Source organism: Chiloscyllium plagiosum, unplaced genomic scaffold, assembly GCF_037043375.1.
Source record: "Chiloscyllium plagiosum isolate Xiang-an unplaced genomic scaffold, Cpla_swu_hap1 HiC_scaffold_8, whole genome shotgun sequence".
Lineage (NCBI taxonomy): Eukaryota > Metazoa > Chordata > Chondrichthyes > Orectolobiformes > Hemiscylliidae > Chiloscyllium > Chiloscyllium plagiosum.
Window position 1 is genome coordinate 96,060,360 of NW_028270146.1, and position 14,230 is coordinate 96,074,589.

Here is a 14,230-nt window from a genome sequence, read left to right on the forward strand (position 1 = left end):
AGCGGTCACTGTCACTGCTCCTCTGCAATTCAGCTGATTTCACGTTATGAGGTCTGAAGCTGAGTTGCCCTGGCAGAATCCAAACTCAATATTGGTAATCAGATTACTGTCAAGTGAGTGTCATTTAATAACTCCGTCAATAACACTTTCTGTTACTGATAATCAAACATGGAATACAGGGCAAATGTCTGCCAGATTGGATTTGTCCTGCTTTTAGTCGACAAAGAAAGACTTGGACAATTTTTCATACTGTCAGGTAAATGCCAGCATTGTAGCTGCCCTAGAATGCCATGGTGAAGGAGTGCAGGGAGTTCTGGAATACAAATCTCCAGTTCTCAGTGTTCATACCTTCAGTACCTATCCAGTACACTCAGCCATTTCTCAATATCATGTAGAGTTAATCAAATTGACTAAAGCATGGCACACCTTCTAGGCATGACAGGAGGATCACTCACTCAGCACTTCTATTCAGAGAGGGTTGCAAATGTTTTAACCTTTTTCTATTTCCCATGCAACCAAATTTTGGGCAGCACGGTGGCTCAGTGGTTAGCACTGCTGCCTCACAGCACCAGGGTCTCAGGTTCGATTCCAGCCTCGGGCGACTGTCTGTGTGGAGTTTACACATTCTCCCCGTGTCTGCGTGGGTTTCCTCCCACAGTACGAAGATGTGCAGGGCAGGTGAATTGGCCGTGCTAAATTGCCCATAGTGTTAGGTGCACTAGTCAGAAGGAAATGGGTCTGGGTGGGTTTCCACGCTGTAGGGAATCTAATCTAATCTAATCTTCTCTTTCACACTGATATTTTGACACTGACCTCATTGAGAATAGGTATTTGCATGGAGTCTCCACCTGCCCAATTAATTGATTAATTATGCACCACCATTCACAATTAGATAGCAGGATTGCAGAGCATGGATCATATTTGACAGTCGTGGGGGCTTACTCGCTATGTATATCGCATGCTTTTTCCACGATTGAACATGCATGTATGTTCTGTGCTGGCTGGTCAGCATCTCAGTTCCTCTCATGCTCTCCCGACTTGATGTTAGTGATACAGTGAGTAGTGTATCCACATAAACATAATACAGATTGTGACTGAATACAACTCTGCTGTTTTTGGTTCTTGGCATTCTACGAATGCTTGCTATTGATGCATGCATCCTGAACTGTTCTGATTTAGTACAGTGGTAATGTCACAATATATCCTCAGTATGAATGCAGCTTCATCTCCCCAACAAGTGTTGGGGTAATCACTAAAGAGTCAGAGCCTTCACAATTCAATGTTTGGAACATAGACAGGAAGTGGGGAGAGGGAGTGTACAAGAGAGAAAGACACACAAGAGCTAGGTAGAATGGTAACAAGATACGGAGAGGGAGAACAAGAGAAGCAGCTGAATTGGAGAGACAGAGGTGCAAGAGTGAGGTAGAAGAAGACTGCAAAGAAAAAAGAGAAAAGCAGGCAAAGAGAGGGAGAGACAGAAGCAGATGAAGGTGAGGAAGAGCATGGAGTAACAAGGGGAACAAAGAGGGAAGCAGATGCTAGCAGCAGTGCTGAGTCCTGCTCGCACAGACTACAGAGGAGCAGTGAGAGCCTGCCACCATCAGCATTTTGTTGAAAATGTATAAACCGGAACATTGTAGAAATGTCTGCTACCCCAAAAAGCAGTGAAATAAGGACGGCATTGACAGGTCAGTTTCTGTGTGAGCTTGACAACGAGTCAGCAAAGCATTAACAATATCCAATGACCTCTTACAGTACTTTTGCTGGCACTTATCCTAATAGTCTCCTAGACAAAACAAACTGAATCATAACACACAAAACAGGGGCATTGGGTAAGAACTGGTTTCACCTGATTCTGTTAAAGTGCAACCCAAATACCAAATGCCATCAATTATTAACCTGCTGGCTAGTACACTGGGTCAATACCCTGGTCAGAGGACATTAATGAGCTTGACTCCATGTGGAGGATACAAAGCATCTTTGTAACCTCTGGGGAGGGATTGGAGGCCCACACAGGGCTAGAGGCCAGCAAGTTAATTAATTTTCTTTTCAGCTTCTGACTTTGATCAAGAGGGGAACAATGTTTTCTGTTGTGTGCAACAGTGCATAGCTCAATGCAGGGTACACAAGTTCATTCAGATAGTGAGCCTGCTAAAACGACTAGCGTGGTAAAAGTTACTGGCTGGGGGGGGGGGGGGCGGGGAAGGGGTAGGGGATGGGTGGGGGAAGGGTAGTGGTGAGGCAGCATGGGGTGGAGAGAGCAGGAAAGAGAAACTGCAGTAGGGGACATAGTGCACCCTGCTGGGCATACCAGCACAGCAGTGAATTTGAGCTGGGCTACAACACAACCTTGTGGGCACAATGGGGTTGAGGAGTCAGCTGCATTCTGAAAGTTAAAGCCGCAGCTTGCAGCCAATTCATCTCATGCAGAATGCTTAGTCTGAGGGGACATTGCTTCAAGATAAGGGGTTGGCCATTTCAGACTGAGATGAGGGGGCAACCTCTTCACTGAATTTTTGAATGGCGGGGAGACTAAAGAGGCCACAGGACTACACCTTCTCCAGTTTTGTTTTAACGTTTCAAATACCTCTAACTTGAACAGTTTTCAAACGATCTTGAATTAATGTCTCATCGTGACAATACAGACTAGCATTTTGCACTACCTAAAACTGACAAGTGTACAATCTTCCGAGTCAAGTTGACAAAATAATATTGTTCCAGTGAGAAACAGAGTGACAGGACAGCCCAAAGAAAAATACAGCGCAGTACAGGCCCTTTGGCCCTCAATGTTGCGCCGATCCAAGCCCACCTAACCTACACTAGCCCACTATCCTCCATATGCCTATCCAATGCCTGTTTAAATGCCCATAAAGAGGGAGAGTCCACCACTGCTACTGGCAGGGCATTCCATGAACTCACGACTCGCTGAGTAAAGAATCTACCCCTAACATCTGTCCTATATCTACCACCCCTTAATTTAAAGCTATGCCCCCTCGTAATAGCTGACTCCATACGTGGAAAAAGGTTCTCATGGTCAACCCTATCTAAACCCCTAATCATCTTGTACACCTCTATCAAGTCACCCCTAAACCTTCTTTTCTCCAATGAAAACAGCCCCAAGTGCCTCAGCCTTTCCTCATACGATCTTCCTACCATACCAGGCAACATCCTGGTAAAACTGGGCACTAAACAAATAAAAACACAAAAGAGAACTGATATAGCATCTTCAGCAAGCTCCATAGCTAGTTAAGTACTTTTGGAATGTATTGACTGTTATTGTATAGGTATACACAGTAGCAAGAGTCGAGGTTAGAGTGGTGCTGGAAAAGCACAGCAGGTCAGGCAGCATCAGAGAAGCAGGAGCAAGTTGAACACAAGGTCTCCTAAGTAGCACATTCTGATAAATAGTCAGTTAATCTATTTTAGTGGCACTGATTAAAGCAAGATGCTGGAAGAGTTCCACAGGTCTATTCAAAAGTTTGATGGGATTTTGTACATCTCATTTGAATTACAGAAACTCCACGGAGAACTTCTTCGGCTCTGTACTCAAAATGTAAGCCAGGATTACATACAGCTCTTTCTCGTTGTGTACTATGAACTAGGTGCAGAGTAAAGTTTCCTCCAAACTGCCCAATCAATCAGTTCCACAACAGGCTCGGCAATACGACAATACGAACTGAAGTTCCCTTTACATTGTGCCCATTAAAATCTCCCAGGACAGTAAACAGCAGGGATAGATACACAGCAAAGCTTTCTATACTGTCTCCATCAAACACTCCTAGGAGAGGTATGACACAGAGTTAGATACAAAGTAAAGCACTCAGGAAACATCAAGCCTCAATACAAGATTTAAACAAAATGCAACTCCAGCCACACAGTTGATTTTTTAAAAATTTAAAACAGTCACTCTGTGATCTTTCCCAACACACTTCCCAATTTCATAATGGAAACATGCACTTTTGCACAGGAAGTTCGTTCTGAAACTTGTCAGATGCTTTTAGCCAGCCACAAATGGAGAGGAGTCATCTATCAATCTGGCCTGGATTTAGTCCCATGTCTGAGAGGTGAAACGATCAATAGCCATTGCATCATCAAGTTTACACCCATTGAGGTTTCAGCCAAAAGTATGTTAAAACTAATATAGCATCCATTATCATTACTAGATTATGTAACTAAATTTGTCTGTGTCACATTAAGGGCAAACACAGTAGAGAAAAGGTGGTAAGAGACAGGTAAGGTAGCAGGTAATTTTCCAAAACTTGCTGGACTCTGGAGCAGTCCCAGCAGATTGGAAAACAGCTAATGTGACACCACTGTTAAAAATGGGAAGTAGACAAAAGATGTGGAATTATAGACGAGTGAGCTTAACCTCTATAGTGGGGAAGATGTTTGAGTCTAGGGCATCTCAAAAGAAACTGTCCCATTGTACAGATGCAGCATGGGTTCATGAAGGGCAGGTCATGCTTCACATATCTTTTGGAATTCTATGAAGAAATTTCAAGTAAGATGGACAATAGGGACCCAGTAGATGTAGTGTACCTAGATTTCCAAAAGGTCTTTGACAAGGTGCCGCACATGAGGCTACTGCATAAGGATGCATGGTGTTAGGGGTGGAGTATTGACATGAATAGAGGATTGGTTGACTAACACGAAGCAGAGAGTGGGGATAAATGAGTGCTATTCTGGCTGGCAATCAAATGACTACTGTGTGGCTCAGGAATTAGTGTTGGGACCACAATTATTTACAATTGTGGGCGGCACGGTGGCACAGTGGTTAGCACTGCTGCCTCACAGCTCCAGAGACCCGGGTTCAATTCCCGCCTCAGACTGTGTGGAGTTTGCACATTCTCCCAGTGTCTGCGTGGGTTTCCTCCGGGTGCTCCGGTTTCCTCCCACAGTCCAAAGATGTGCAGGTTAGGTGAATTGGCCATGCTAAATTGCCCGTAGTGTTAGATAAGGGTAAATGTAGGAGTATGGGCGGGTTGTGCTTCGGCGGGTCGGTGTGGACTTGTTGGACCGAAGGGCCTGTTTCCACACTGTAAGTAATCTAATCTAATTTACACACATGATTTGGAGTTGGGGACCACTTGTACAGTGTCAAAATTTGCCAATGACACTAAGATGAGTGGCAGAGCAAAGTGTGCAGAGAACTGTGAAACTTTGCAGAGATACATGGATATATTGAGTGAGTGGGCAAAGGTCTGGCAGATGGAATATAATGTAAATAAATGTGGAGTAACAGCAAAACAGATTATTACTTGAATGATAAAAAGTTGCAGCATGCCACTATACAGAGGGATCTGGGTGTCCTTGTGCAGAAGGTTGGTCTGCAGGTACAACAAGTAATTAGGAAAGCAAATGGAACTTTGTCCTTCATTGCTAAGGGGGGGGGTTGAGTTTAAAAGCAGAGAAGTAATGTTAGAGCTATACAAGGCACTGGTGAGGCCACACCTGGAGTTCTGTGTGCAGATTTGATCTCCTTACTTAAGGAAGGATATGGTGGGGACACACACACACGGAGTTGAGGGAGTTGGCTTATGAGAAGCTGAGTAGACAGGGATTATATTCATTGGAATTCAGTAGATTGAGGGGGGATCTTATAGAAACACATAAAATTACTAAGGGAATACATAAAATAGAAATAGATAGGATGTGTCCACTGACAAGAGGGCATGGCCTCAAGATTAGAGGAAGCAGGTTTAGAACTGAACTAAGAAGGAACTTCTTCACCCACAGGGTTGTTAATCTATGGAATTCCTTGCCTATGGAAGTAGTTGACGCTACTTCAGTAATCAGTTTTAAAGTTCAGGTAGATACTTTTCTGAAAAATAAAGGAATTAAGGAATATGGTGAAAATGCGGGTTAAGTGGAGCTGCGTCCACGAAATGATTAACCATGATCTTATTGACTGGCCCAGCAGGCTGAAAGGGGCGGATGGCCTACTCCTGCTCCTAGTTCTTACGTTAAAAGTGACTATTTTGCTGGAAACCAACAACAGAACATAAAGTTGCACCAACTACCTAGCATTACACTCTTCAATCCCCCAAACCAAATGACTTGTCATTGTATAGGAATACAGCTGATTCAATCATATTGATACAGAGGCTCAATCGAGGTATAGAGTCAGAGTGATACACAGCACAGGAAAAGACCCTTCAATTCAACCCGCTCAAGCCGACCAGACATCCTAAACAAATCTAGTCCCATTTCCCAGCATTTGGCCCATATCCCTGTAAACCCTTCCTACTCACGTACCCATCCAGATACCTTTCAAATGATGCAATTGTACCAGCCTGCACAGCTTCTTCTGGCAGCTCATTCCATACAAGTTCTCTTAGATTGTTTGGGATTTGCAAAAGGTGTGGAGATTTGTGAATGTAAAGGTAAAGAGATGCCAAGACTAACAGGGTTAGTCAGTGGAACAGGGTCACTGGGACAAATTCTGTTCCGAAGCACAATGAATCTGACAATTTCCCGTAGTTCCACAGCTGGGTACAATTGATGTCATCAACTGGCTCACAACATTCATCTGCCTTGTACTACTCTTCTACTAACATTGAGCTTTATGGTTAGTTAGTTGTACAATACCAGTTTAAAGTGGCTCACTAAATACAGACCAGTGATCATCCCTAATTATGCAAAATCAGCATTGTGTCATGAAGGGCAAATCATGCCTGACAAATTTATTAGAATTCTTTGAAGAGGATAAAAATCAGGATAGATGAAGGGGAATCAGTAGACAACTACAGAGAGGACTACATTCAGTATCACCCCAGGTAGGGTGCAGAGCAAGTTTATTAGAACAATACTGAAGTGTAATTATGAGGGTCGATTACATTGACTAGACTTGCTATTTCAATCAACCTGTTCAGACATGCTTTGATAAATCCCAGGGGCAGGTGATACTTGACCTTCTAACAAGGTCACAAGACCCTTATCAGAATTATGAGATCGCTCCTCACTCTTCTAAACTGCAGGGAATATAGTCCTACTCAATATCTTTCCTCTTCATATGTCAGCTCTGCCATCCCAGCAATCAGTCTGGTTAAATCTCTTTGTACTCCCTCCATAGCTTTCATCATGTAAGGAGATCAAAACTGCACACAATACTCCAGGTGTAGTCTCACCAAGGCCCCGTAGAACTGCAAAAAGACACTGTACTTTATTTGAGTCCTCTCGTTATGATGGCCAATGTACCATTTGCCTTCTTCACTGAATTCTTACTTTCAGCGACTGGTGTACATGGATGCTCAGGTGTTATTGCTCTTTCCAAATCTATCACCATTCTGATAATAATCTGTCTTCCTATTTTTGGTATCAAAGTGGATAATTTCATATTTATCCAAGTAATATTTCATTGGCTATGCCTTTCCCTATACAATTTATCCAAATTACAAAGAAGCATCTTTGCACCCTCCTCATTACCCTTCCCACCAGCTTTGTAGTACGCAGCTGCAGATCCCTTACACACAAGTGCTTGTCTGCTCAGAAACAAACCCTGAGACAGAGAGAGGGAGCAAAGCAGGCAGAGCGAGGAGAAAGGAAACTTCAGAAAACTCCGAGCCCCAGAGGAGAAGCATTGAATCAATTAACCGAATAATCAATTATCTGAACAAAATAGTGCCTGCCCATCTCGTTTGGCTAATCGAGGTTCCTCCGTACTATCATGTAATAAGGATTAGCTAATGGGAGAAAACAGAGTGGCCATAAATGAATCATTCTCACACTGGCAGGCTGTGAGCAGCGGCGTACTAACAAGTGTCATGTTAGCTCAAAACATTTAAAGTATATATCAGTGACATACAGGGAGGTGGGGACTAAAAGTAACACTTCCAAATTTGTGGATAGCTAAGTGAGAATGTGACTTGGGACGAAGATGAAAGGTGGTTTTAGGAGGAGTTGGGCAGGCTTGGTGAGTGGCAGTTGGAATATAATATGGGAAAAATGTGAGACCATTTACTTAGGTAGGAAGAACAAGTATGCAGAGCAATTCTTAAATTACATTGAGAGTCTGGAAAGTGTCAAAATACAAAGGGACTTGGGTGTCCTTGTCAATAAGTCACTGAAGGCTAAACCGCAGATGGAGCAAGCTATCAGGAAGGCTACTGGAATATTAGCCTTTACCCAAAAGGATTTGACCACGAGTAGTGAAATCTTGCTTCAGTTGTGTAGAATCCTCACTGGACTGTACCTGAAGCAGTGTGTGCAGTTTTGGTCTCCTTACCTCAGGAAGGATCATAAGATCATAAGACATAGGATAGAAGTAAGGCCATTTGGCCCATCGAGTCCACTCTGCCATTCAATCATGGCTGATAGGCATTTCAACACCACTTACCCGCACTCTCCCCCTATCCCTTAATTCCTTGCAAGATTAAGAATTTATCAATCTCTGCCTTGAAGACATTTAACGTCCCGGCCTCCACAGCGCTCTGTGGCAATGAATTCCACAGGCCCACCACTTCCCAACCCAAACTAGTCACACTTTGGCCCATATCCGTCCAAACCTTTCCTATTCATGTACTGATCCAAATGTCTTTTAAATGTTGTAACTGTACCTGCACCCATCACTTCCCCTGGCAGTTCATTCCACATATGAACCAGTCTCAGTGTAAAAAAAAGTTGCCTCATGTCCTTTTTAAATTTTCCTCCTCTCACCTTAAAAATATGCCCGCACCCTCCACTCCCTCAACCGCCCCCCCGCCGCCAGTTTTGAACTCTCCCACCCTGCAGAAAAGACCCTTGTGAGTCACCTTATCTATGCTCCTCATGATTTTATAAACTTCCATAAAGGTAACTTTTCAACTTCCTACATTCTAATGAAAAAGGTTCCTGCCAATCCATATAATCATACTCTCCATTCCCCGCAATATCCTGCTAAATAGACAATAGACAATAGGTGCAGGAGTAGGCCATTCAGCCCTTCGAGCCTGCACCGTCATTCAATATGATCATGGCTGATCATTCCTAATCAGTATCCTCTTCCTGCCTTATCTCCATAACCCTTGATTCCACTATCTTTGAGAGCTCTATCCAACTCTTTCTTAAATGAATCCAGAGACTGGGCCTCCACTGCCCTCTGGGGCAGAGCATTCCACACAACCACCACTCTCTGGATGAAGAAGTTTCTCCTCATCTCTGTCCTAAATGGTCTACCCCGTATTTTTAAGCTGTGTCCTCTGGTTCGGCACTCACCCATCAGCGGAAACATGTTTCCTGCTGCCAGAGTGTCCAATCCTTTCATAATCTTATATGTCTCAATCAGATCCCCTCTCAGTCTTCTAAACTCAAGGGTATACAAGCCCAGTCGCTTCAGTCTTTCAGTGTAAGGTAATCCTCCCATTCTAGGAATTGACCTCTTGAACCTACGCTGCACTCCCTCAATAGCCAGAATGTCTTTCCTCAAATTTGGAGACCAGAACTGCACGCAGTACTCCAGGTGCGGTCTCACCAGGGCCCTGTACAGCTGCAGAAGCACTTCTTTGCTTCTATACTCAATTCCTCTTGTTATGAAGGCCAGCATGCTATTAGCCTTCTTCACTACCTGCTGTACCTGCATGCTTGCCTTCATTGACTGGTGTACAAGAACACCCAGATCTCTCTGTACTGCCCCTTTACCTAAATTGATTCCATTGAGGTAGTAATCTGCCTTCCTGTTCTTGCCACCAAAGTGGATAACCATACATTTATCCACATTAAACTGCATCTGACCACTCACCTAACTTGTCCAGGTCACCCTGTAATCTCCTAACATCCTCATCACATTTCACCCTGCCACCCAGCTTTGTATCATCAGCAAATTTGCTAATGTTATTACTGATACCATCTTCTATATCATTAACATATATTGTAAAAAGCTGCGATCCCAGCACGTATCCCTGCGTTACCCCACTGGTCACTGCCTGCCATTCTGAAATGGAGCTGTTTATCACTACCCTTTGTTTCCTATCAGCCAACCAATTTTCAATCCAATCTAGTACTTTGCCCCCAATACCATGTGCCCTAATTTTACTCACTAACCTCCTGTGTGGGACTTGATCAAAAGCTTTCTGAAAGTCCAGATACACTACATCTACTGGATCTCCCTCGTCCATCTTCAGAGTTACATCCTCAAAAAATTCAAGAAGATTAGTCAAGCATGATTTCCCCTTCATAAATCCATGCTGACTCTGTCCTATCCTGTTACTACTATCCAGATGTGCCGTAATTTCATCCTTTATAATAGACTCCAGCATCTTTCCCACCACTGAGGTCAGACTAACTGGTCTATAATTTCCTGCTCTCTCTCTCCCACCTTTCTTAAAAAGTGGTATAACATTAGCCACCCTCCAATCCACAGGAACCGACCCCGAATCTATTGAACTCTGGAAAATAATCACCAACGCATCCACGATTTCCCGAGCCACCTCCTTCAGTACCCTGGGATGTAGACCATCAGGCCCCGGAGACTTATCAACCTTCAGACCTAACAGTCTCTCCAACACCAAATCCTGGCAAATATTAATTCCCTTAAGTTCAGGTCTTTCAGCCACTGTTACCTCAGGGAGATTGCTTGTGTCTTCCCCAGTGAACACAGATCTGAAGTACCCATTTAATTCTTCTGCCATTTCTTTGTTCCCCATAATATATTCCCCTGTTTCTGTCTTCAAGGGCCCAATTTTAGTCCTAACCATTTTTTTGCTTTGCACATACCTAAAAAAGCTTTAACTATCCTCCTTTATATTATTGGCCAGTTTACCTTCGTACTTATTTTTCCTCTGCGTATTTCCTTCTTAGTAATCCTCTGTTGCTCTTTAAATGCTTCCCAGTCCTCAGTTTTCCCACTTATCTTTGCGATGTTATACTTTTTCTCTTTTAACTTTATATGTTTCTTAACTTCCCTCGTCAGCCACGGCCGCCCCTGCCTCCTCCTGGGATCTTCCTTCCTTTTAGGAATGAACTGATCCTGCAACTTCTGCATTATACACAGAAATATCCGCCATTGTTCCTCCACGGTCATCCCTGCTAAGGTATTGCACCATTGAACTTTGGCCAGCTCCTCCCTCATAGCTCCATAGTTCCCTTTATTCAACAGAAGTACTGTCACTTCCGACTGTACCCTCTCCCTCTCAAATTGCAGATTGAAGCTTAATGTATTATGGTCACTACTTCCCAATGGCTCCTTCACTTCGAGGTCTCTGATCAATTCTGGTTCGTTACACAATACCAGATCCAGAATTGCCTTCTCCCTGGTCGGCTCCAGCACCAGCTGCTCTAAGAATCCATCTCTGAGGCACTCCATAAGGTCTCTTTCTTGAGGTCCAATACCATCCTGATTCTCCCAGTCTACCTGCATGTTAAAATCCCCCACAACAACTGTAGTAACATCTTTGCGACAGGCCAATTTCAGCTCCTGATTCAACTTACATCCGACATCCAGACTACTGTTTGGGGGCCTGTAGATGACTCCCAAGAGGGTCTTTTTACCCTTAGTATTTCGCAGCTCTATCCACACTGACTCTACATCCCCGACTCTCGGTCCCCCCGCGCAAGGGACTGAATATCCTCCCTTACCAATAGGCCACCCCACCCCCTCTGCCCTTCAGTCTGTCCTTACGATAGCACGTGTATCCTTGAATATTCATTTCCCAGGCCCTGTCCACTTGAAGCCACGTCTCAGTTATCGCCACAATATCATATCTGCCAATTTCCAAAAGAGCCTCAAGCTCATTCATCTTATGTCTAATGCTTCGTGCATTCATGTATAGTACTTTTAATTTGTTACTGGTCTCACCCTTCCCATCAACCCCTATTTCACTCAACTTTACAGCATGATCCCTTTCCGAGTTTTCTGCCTCATTGATACAGTTGTCTTTCTTGACTTCTCTTGTTCTAACTTTCCCTTCAATTTCCTTTTTAAACATCCAGTTTGTCCCTCCCCCCTACTTAGTTTAAATGTAGCGGTGTTGCAGTAGAAAACCTGCCTGCCAGAATGCTGGTCCCTAACCTATTATGGTGCAAATTTATGCTTACCACAAAATATACCCCAGTGATCCAAGAACTTAAATCCTTGCTTCCTGCACCAGTTCCCCAACCACACATTCAAGTCCATTATCTCCCTGTTTCTGGCCACACCAGCCCAAGGAACTGGAAGCAAACCGGAGATAACCACCTTGGACATCCTGCTTTTCAGCCTTCTTCCTAGTTCTCCGAAGTCCCGTTGTAGTATGTTCCTCCTCTTTTTCCCGACATCATTTGTGCCGACATGTACCACCACCACCACCACCTCTGGCTCTTCACCTTCGCCCTTGAGGATTTCCTGCACTCTGTCCGCGATGTCTTTCACCCTGGCACCAGGAAGGCAACACACCATCCTTAAATCCCATCTGCTGCCTCACAAACCCCTGTCTTTTCTGAACCCTCTCCAAATCTGTCCAAATTTTGTAATTCTGCTAAAATGAATAGAAAAACAGCCAGTTCTACTTCATAACTTGTTTTGCCTCACCTAGTGCTAGGTGAGGAAAGTATGCAGCCATTGTGTCTTATCCAGTGCTTTAAGCTATGGTCTGCGCTTTCCTTTTTCGTGGCTCCATGTGACTTTCAGCAGCTTTCTGTAGGTCTGAACATTCCAGTGTCCCTCTTTTTGGGTTCCTCTGTTCTGAAGAAGTGTCACAGGACCTGAAACTTTAATTCTGATTTGTCCCCAGTGATGCTGCCAGACCTGCTAAGATTTCCTAGCAATTTCTGTTTTCATTCTTGTTTTAGTAATTGTGTTTCTATACAGCTTTTCAACACAAATCTCAGCTCCATTCTAACATCATGCCGCAAGCTCACAGGACAACAGTTTCTATTGTGCCATCATGGACCATTTGGCACCGACCTAGGCACCAGAAATAACACAGCAAACTCTGACCTAAAATTGTCCCTACCAAGGTTAAAATTGGGATAGCTGTTCACATAAATTAGTTAAGCAACAGCCTGACATAATCATACTCATGGAATCATACTTTGCAATGTTTCTGAAAAAAACATCACTATCCTTGAGCATTTCCTGTCCCATTGGGAGGGCAGAACCAGCACAGGTGGTGGTACAGTGGTGTACAGTCAGGAAGGAGTTGCCCTGGGAGTCCTCCGCATTGCCTCTGGACCCCATGAAATCTCGCCGCATCAGATAAAACATGAGCAAGGAAACCTCCTGCTTATTGCCACACACTGCCTCACTCGGCTTCCATGATGAACACTACTTGGAGAATAAACTGAGGGGGCAAGGGCACAAAATGCACCACGAGTGGCTCAGCAGAGCCACTACTGAGGGAGCTGGTCAATTTCTAAAGGAAATGGCTACTAGACTGTGTCTTCTGCAGGTTGTGAGAGAACTAATAAAAGGGTAAAACATACTTAATCTTATTCTCACCAATATGCCTGCCACACTTATATTTGTCATGACAGTATTGGTAAGAGTGAGTGTTGCATAATCCTGTGGAGACACAAGAAGCTGGACATGACAGGAGAGGCAATGACCTGGTAGTAATATTGCAGGACTGTTTATCCAGAGACCCAGATGATGCTCTGACGACTCGGTTTGAATTCTGCCATGGCAGATGGTGAATTTGAATTCAGTTTAAAAAACCTGGAATTAAGAGTCAAATGATGAGCATGATTCCATTGTTGATTGTCATAAAAATCCATCTGGGTCACTAATATCTTTTGGGGAAGGAAACTGCCATCCTTACCTAGTCTGACCTAAATGTGACTCCAGACCCACAGCAACGCGGTTGACTCTTAACTGCCCTCTGGGTAATTAGAAATGGGCAATTACAGCTCGCCAGGCCAACAATGCCCTCATCCTGTGAATGAATTAATTAAAAAAAGAAATAAAGAAAGCATCACTCTGGACAAATCAGAAGCTAGATTGGCACCTAATCCACAATGTTCACTCTCTCCATCACCGATGATTAGTGAGGCATGATTAGGATGTTTGCTGATGACACTGAAATTGGCAGTATCATGGACTGTGAGGAAGGTCCTTAGAAATTGCAGCAGGACTCTGATCAGCTGGGGAAGTGAGCTGAGAAATGGCAAATAGAGTTTAATATAGATAAGTGTGAGGGCTTGCATTTTGGAAAGTCAAATCAAGGTAAGAGTTTCATGGTGAATGGTAGGGCCTTAAGGAGTGTAGTGGAATAGAGGGATCTTGGAGTTCAGGTTCACAGTTCTCTGAAAGTGGAGTCACAGGTAGGCAGGATATTGAATG

General features: G+C 43.9%; 1 protein-coding gene across 6 annotated transcripts in view; it reads right to left on the minus strand.

The window, feature by feature from the left end:
* The window catches only part of rad51b (RAD51 paralog B), a 550,826-nt gene that overhangs the window by 264,537 nt on the left and 272,059 nt on the right, over nucleotides 1–14,230 (minus strand). The window lies entirely within an intron of this gene.